The sequence below is a fragment of the Amblyomma maculatum genome, chromosome 2, assembly GCF_055883805.1.
Source record: "Amblyomma maculatum isolate TAMU_Amacu chromosome 2, ASM5588380v1, whole genome shotgun sequence".
Classification (NCBI taxonomy): domain Eukaryota; kingdom Metazoa; phylum Arthropoda; class Arachnida; order Ixodida; family Ixodidae; genus Amblyomma; species Amblyomma maculatum.
In genome coordinates this window covers 2,203,698-2,211,292 of record NC_139345.1, presented here as the reverse complement: position 1 = coordinate 2,211,292, position 7,595 = coordinate 2,203,698, and the positions used below count along the sequence as shown (strand labels likewise).

Below are 7,595 nucleotides of genomic sequence, written 5' to 3'. Positions count from 1 at the left end.
GTTCTCTTCAGTAGGTTTGACAATGTAGCCCACCTCGCGAGACAGTAAAAGTTACCTAGCGTCCTGGGTTACGGCGTAAAAAATAGGAGAGCTTTTTTTATTCCGTATAGCCCTGCTGTGGTGGAGGATGTTCTACGCTGTAGGCTCCATGACAGCATTTGGCCTGATGAGAGCACACAAATGCCGCATGATGAGGAGTCGGGAGAAGCTGAGCCATCAGCGAAGATGTGTGTGTGGCCTCCGAATACTGCTCAGCTCAGTAGGTCAGAGCAGCTTGTAGTAGCGCAGCCTGCTTCATGTCGCTCTTCGCAGTGATACCCGGTATGAGCTTCTTGTTTTTGAGAGGTGAGAAAGAAGGAAAGGTTGGAGCCAGTAGTTTTCGTGGTTGGCTAATGACAGGAAGGTGCACAGCTTGACCAAAGCCGGAATCGCTGTGAAGGAAGTATTTTTGTAGCGAAAGCTACACTACTCTACCCTTTGCGCATTTCGCGGTGCCTGAAAAAGAGGAGGAATGCGCATACGTGTTCTGCGCTGCGTATTTTGCCGCTGGATGCGCTCGCTACAGAGGAAAGGGAGGAGGGTAGCGGTGCATTCCAGCAGATACTCGAGCGGCGCGGAGAGGAGGAGAATGGTAATTTCCGCACTGCACATGCGCGCACCGCAGCAGAAAGCTGACCGAATGGAGCAGGAAAGCGTCTGCCGACGCTCACAGCATAAAAGTGGATTCTGCCTAGAACGCCAGTGAGCTTTGATGTATCCAAAGGAACGCTGGTTATGTTCCATACAACGCTCGGTCGCCCGCATTCAAAGCTTTCGCTCCACATTCTGTTCAGAGGCGTTGACCCCCTCTAATGTTTCTTTTTTCCTAGCAGTAAATGACGTAGATGTGTCAGGATAGTTTCTGTGCTGCGATGACTTCGAGCTGTAGTGAACTAGAATATTAGTATTCTAGTTCCCTATACTTCGAGCGGTAGACACCCTGCTTCTGCAACTGTTCTCGACGTGGAGACGCTGTTCGGGAGATCAAGAGAAATCCGCAGACAAGGTATTCCGCGCTGCCCAGGCTCCAGCGTTCTATTATTAATTGGGGACATTTTCTACAAAATTGGAAACTCTACAGCAAAAGATTATCAACGTAGGCCTTTTGAAGGAAAATCATAAAGCGACAATTACAGCCCCAATGTTCCAGCCAAAAATTTGAAGATTTGTGATGCGGCTGCTATTCTCGATAGGAGTGTTTTTAGCATGAGGTGTCCAAGAAAGGTCTCGTTTGATGACTAGAGTAGCGGCTTCTCACGAAGTAGGAGTCAGTGCCATGGCAAAACTTTTTTGCGGATAAAGATGAAGTCCTCGGGTAGCCAACTATAAATGGAGATGTTTAGTAACACTTTTTAAAGACGTCGCTGCGCAACGTGGCACAATCTTGATTCGCTTCAGATGCATAAAGCGTGACGTGGACTCTTCGCTGTAGGTTTCGTGTTAATTGTATCATGGCAATATTGAACACCAGACGGCTGAGCACAGCACCCTGTGGCGCGCCTTTCTCTAATGCGTAAGACAGTGTTGGGCCGTCTGGCATAATAAAATATTTTCTCTCTTTTAAGCAGGTTTCGATCCACTTTTACAGCTTATCTCCAAAGCCAAGACCGCCCAAAACTGCGAAAATGGCATGGTGGAATACATAATCGAAAGCAGCCTTGACGTCGAAAAAAATGGCGATGGGGATGAGACCAGCATGTCGGTTTTCTTCAAGTGATGTGGCGAAAGCGATGGCATTGCCAATTACAATCCTCTGCTGACGAAACCCGTTCATTTATTTGGGGTACGCATTGCGGATTTCGAGAAACCTTGTTATTTATGCTCTTGTGGATCACACGCTCCATAAGTTTACCTACGCAACTCAGTAGGTCAATGGGATTTGGCTGCTTGGCTAGTTGGCGTGTTTTAAAACAGAAATTATTTTAGCCAGCTCCCATTTCTCAAGTACCTCCCAGTAAGCCACGAAGAGTTATAATATTCGAGCAGGCGAAACCGGCAGTTTTGGGGTAGCTTTGCAGATAGCGCCCCTTATCATTTCCCAGAGACGTTCTCTCGGTTGACTCGGCGATAGCCGTGTTTGGTTCAATTCTTGTGAACGGTTGGTGCATCGCAGGTACGTTCGCTTGTAGGAGGTACGATTTGTAATTTATGTTTAGTGGCGAAGGCTGTGAACCTGCTGATAGAAGCCTGCAGTATTCTTCCGAAGTTTCTTTTAAAGACTTCCTTTCATGCAGATATATAATGCGGCGAATCGGTGAATCTGGTGAGGAGGCGTGCGCATACCTCGAACAGTCCACCAATTTCTAGCAGCCGGTTTTCTTGCATCCGATGTTCAGCAAAAGTTTCGCCTCCTTTGTCGACTAAGTTTGTCTAGGTTGCGCCGAATATGTATGCTGCTGGGCTAGTTGGTGGTGGTTGTCAAGCATTATGGTGTCGCAGCGCTGGCAGACAAGGACGAAAAGGACTAGGGACACACACAACTGCGCTGAACACCATAATGCTTGACAACCACCACCAACTAGCCCAGCAGCATACCCTACATAAGTTCATTTCTTGTACAAATCAGCGAAGTTGTGTGTGTCCCTACTCTTTGTGGCCGTCGCCAGGCGCGAAAAGCCTCAAAGGTTTTCGAACGTAAAGATTCCCTTTCGGCGTGCCTGCGTACTGCAGACAGCCTTATTTCTCATCATTTAACGGTATTCTGTCACTTTTGGCTGACATTTGCGCGCTCAATTTCAGGCAATGAGCAAATGTGGAGACTACTTCCGCATTCTGGGTTGCAGCTCTAATTCCACCGCATAGGTATCCCAATTTGTAGAATATACAAGTTTCCTCCTTGATGATTTCGGCTAGTCATCAGCGCATATGATAATTTGGATAATGATCCCTGCCGCGTGCACGTTTCAAAGTCGGTACACAGAGGAAATTTTCAGCAGCTGTCACATCAATGCAGCTGGAAGTTGTCACAGATAAGTTATGCTGTCGTCGTTTAGGGGCTCCATTGAATATTTTGCCAAAAGATCGGCAAGTTTTGCACCTCGCGTACTTGTGGGGGAACTGCCCCAGATTTCATTGTGAGCGCTAAAACCTGCACACATAACATGTGGCGAATGGAGCTGTCGATACTAAGTGTTCAAGCCTCGATATGCCTATTGACTTGCTTGGCTCTACCAAACCAAACAAAACTGTATGCGATACGATAGCGTGACCCGTTGAACAGTTTAAGTAGAAACTCGACACTCCACGAACTTTGGAATACGCTACTGCCATCGTAACGCCAGGCTCTCATGCACTGTACTCACGGCGCCATCATTCCTCGCAGCGCGCTCTCCACCGATTGTGCTGCGGCATTTGTGAACAACCTGCGTAGATGTGCAACGTGAAGGGTTAATTACAAGCAGAAGGCGCCGCCTCCTCTGCCTGGCCTGCTAGCTCAGTCGGTTAGAGCGTCGTGCTAATAACGCGAAGGTCGTAGATTCGATCCCTGCGCAGGCCACTTTTTTTTTTCTTTTTGCATACACTCTGTGCCGTAATATGCAACCTCCCTTTGTATATACCACAGTAAAACGACCATAGGGACATTTATTTCTTAGTGACGAACGAAACGTAGTGCCCACTGTATTATGAGACCGTGAGTGCTTGAGCAAGTGAGAGAGAGAGACAAACAACTTATAATGCCAAAAAAGTAATGATTAAGGCATGTAGGCATGGAGTGGCACCCAGGTGGGGGCGACGCTCTGGGCCCAAGCGCCAGCTGCGTCTTCTTGTCTGAGCGCGTAAGAAGTTGGTCCCAGCTCTCCTCGGAGGGAGCTGGCAGTAAAGTACGAGGGGACGGTCTTCCCCTACTTCCCCAAAGGGTGTGTGCCAATGAGGCATTGCACAGTCGGCATTCCATTCCCCACGACCCACTCTGGGCTTTCAGAAGGTGCATGGCGACCGTGTGGGCTACACAGGGAGGTTGGGTGAAGGAGAGGGCAATGTCTACTTTTGTGTCTGGCACATACGCACATATGCGAATTGTCGTGTTGGAGGAGGCCAGGAAAGGAGGCGAAGCCTTGGTGAAGGAGTGCGGAGATTCGGCAGTGGGAGAGCTTTTTTTTTTTACTCCAATTAAGCAACCATCAGCCGGCCCTAGTAAACAACCTTTTGTCCGGGTGGGGAGTTGCTATCTCCATTATACTCGTTTTAGCTACAATTCAGTCACTAATTTACTCTTTTTTTTTTCTTTTTTCTTTTTTGCAACAAGGATACTCGCAGATATCTGTAACTTTGGCATTTTGATTCGGCTAGGCTGAAGGTGGATTAATATTTTCAACAAATGTTAAATATACAAATTCGATAGTCGTTATCCATGGCGCACGCTCGCATTTCTTGCGAATCCGCTCTGCACCGAAGAGCCACGACCTATCGGTATTTAGTACTTTCCATTTCGTCGCCGCGTAAGGTTCATGAATTCATCAAACATTTACAAGCTTCCCGGCCTAACAACTCACGATCTAGCTCCACCTTTATGCCGGGTAAGCAAAACCATGGGTACAAGACCCGGTGCGGTAACGCCCTCTGGAGACGCCTGAAAGATTCTATTCGAGGTAGATGAAAAATCACTTCACGAAACGTGCAACACGAAAGTTGCGGGCACCGCGCCAGCGTTCGAAGTTAACGGCGCTGAAAGACCGAATCTTTTATTATCGGCGCACGCTTCTCTGGCATTCAGGGTTTGCAGCCAGTCAATAAATATTGACAAGGCTATGGCGCTGAGATAAAGCTCAAAGCTGTTTTTATTCTACCACATACTTACAATTCTTATTATACAATGAGAACAGTACTCAATGGAGTAAATATATTGCCTCTTTACTTGTCAGAGTCAGGTGCGAACTCCCGCCTGTTGACAATACGGTTATAAAACTAGTCAAAGCAGGAACAGGATTAATTTTGGCATCGTGAGCCCTCGTAAAATGCCGCCAGATCAGCGCTATGCGGGGAGTTTTGCCTACTTAAGACTTCTTTTCGTCTCACTGTCCATAGTTCGCACTCCCGGCCAGAATAGATGTCGCCAAAGTCCTTGAATAAATACGTACCAAGATCGGCGCAGCGCGTACCACCCAAAATATTCCGTTTTCCTCGAAAGGTGTTCTCAGAAACTACTTAACTACAGGTTGCCGGAAGGATGACCTCGCTATAATGCGCCTAGCCATTATCGTTAATCCCGCATGCTTGGAGTAACGGTTGTCTTCAACAGGTGACAAAGTGTTTCTAGAGGACTGTTTAATGTGTTCCTTTAGAGTGTCGTGCTTTTGTGCTTGTGGTTACTATCAAGAGCCGTGTCGCCAACGAGGTCATTAGCTACAAATATAATACACAAGAATGTTCAACCTAATTCTATATATGTGCTAGTAGCCAGGTCTTAGCACATCTTGGTTCTTCTTATTCCCCCTTAGTAGGTGTAAAGCTCAGTTCGAATGACATCTTGCTGTTTCTAAACCTTGTCAGCATCACCGAGGATTAACAGCGACACGGCTTGTAGAATTATCAGTCACTGGAACATAGCTCAGAAAAAGGAAGCGCGGCCAGCCGCCGTTCCGGGCCGCATTAATTGCATAGCGTGCAGAAAAAAAAAAGTAAATTTAACCAATGCGAAAAATCAAGGTGCTTTTCATCATCAGTTTATTGAACTAAAATATTCATCGGATCAATTAGCATACGTAAACTCATTATCGCGTGTGTCTTTTTTGTTTCGAAACTAGTGTTTCTTCGAACATGTCAAAGAACTGAGCGCTAGGTGGAAATTAAAAAAAAAAGGGGGGGGGGGGGGGGGGGCTTAGGTTTGTCTTTCTAAAATAAAAATCTTCGAATGTCGACAGCGGGGGAATTGCACAGGGTTTACTGATTTATTTATAGGAAGGGAAAGGCGCGGTAACTGTCTCACTTGTTTTCTGTGGACACCGCAACCGCGCCGTAAGGGAAGGGAGTAAGGTGGGAGTGAAAGTGGACAGAGAGAAAGAGGAGCCGTAGTGGAGGGCTACGGAGTAATTTTGACCACCTGGGGATCTTTAACGTGCATAGGGTTTAACTTCCCAAAGCGACTCAGGCTATGGAGAAAGCTATAGTGGAGGTCTGCGGAATTTCGACCACCTGGCGTTCTTTAACGTCCCCTGAAGTCGCGCAGCATACGAACGTTTTTTCGCCCATATGGAAAAGCGGCCGCTGCGGCAGAGATCAAAACGGTGTCCCTGGAGCACTCAGCCGCCCCAATGAGCCGCAGCGGGTTCTAGAAATTCTAAAAAAATAGGGGGGCCTAAGTGTGGCTTGAACCTAGTAATAAAGCGAAAGCTGTTTTGCAGCGATAGCCTGTTTAACACCCACTTTTAAATCCGCGTTTTTTTTTTTTCATAATCTTTATTTGAATTAGGTTTTGGGGTTGTTGTTGTGGCTGTGGCTGTAGGAATAATAATGATAATTGGTTCACAGGAAGGGAAAGGCGCAGTATCTGTCACACTTGCTCTGTGGACACCTGAACCGCGCCGTAAGGGAAGGGAGGAAGTTGGGAGTGAAAGTAGGAAAAGAAAAGGCACAGGCCTGCTACTGGCTCTGTAGCTGAGCCACCTCCACTGCCTCGTGCGGACAGAAGAGGGGGCCAGCTGATTGATTTATAGGAAGGGAAAGGCGCGGTAACTGTCTCACTTGTTTTCTGTGGACACCTCAACCAAGCAGTAAGGGAAGGGAGAAGGTGGGAGTGAAAGTGGAAAGAGAGAAAGAGGAGCCGTAGTGGAGGGCTTCGGAGTAATTTCGACCACCTGGGGATCTTTAACGTGCACTGACATCGCACAGCACACGGACGCCTCTTCGTTTCGCCTCCATCGAAACGCAGCCGCCGAGATCGGGTTCGCACTCGGGTACTCCGGCACAGTAGTCGGGCGTCTTACCACTGCACAACCCTGGCGGGGCGGACAGAAGAGAAAATAGAGAAGAAAGAAAACGAAGAGGGAGAGAAAGACGTGGCGGGTGCAATGACGGCCTACAACAGATAAAAATTCTGTGGCAGGCTAGCCCTCGCCGCAAGCGGCGATTACCTACCTGTCCCAGCCCCATCAGGGCCAGGATCAGCCATTCTCCGTCTCCAGGTTTTGAGGAAAGGAATATTAATAATAATAATAGGAGCCTTATTCTTTTGAGTGGACGCCACGGAAATGTGGACCTACAAATCATGTTTTCATATTGTTTTACTTGTATATTGTACATCGGTTTATAAGAAAAGGGTATATGTATTTGACCTTCAAGGTTGTTCAAGTGACATCGCACCAACCCAGAGCTGCCTCTCCGTTTCTTTAATTGGTTCATAGGAAAGGAAGGGCTGAGTATATTTCAACTCAGCCAAGAGAAGGGAGGAAGGTGTGACAAAGTGGAAAGGGCGGTGCAACCATGGTGGAAATCGGGCCACGGCAAAACCGCTGCATCGGGGCTCCTGCTCACATCCTGGCCCTATGGGACTGGGACGGTGGGTCAACGCCGCTTGCGCCTGCTAGCCAGCCACTGAATTTTTATCTGTGCAATGACGG

At 47.7% G+C, this 7,595-nt stretch overlaps 1 non-coding gene across 1 annotated transcript; it reads left to right on the top strand.

Moving 5' to 3' along the window:
* The first annotated feature begins 3,461 nt into the window (after positions 1 to 3,461).
* On the top strand, positions 3,462 to 3,535 carry TRNAI-AAU (transfer RNA isoleucine (anticodon AAU)). The gene has a single exon. It is a non-coding gene; the product is annotated as a tRNA-Ile (tRNA).
* Positions 3,536 to 7,595: the final 4,060 nt, after the last annotated feature.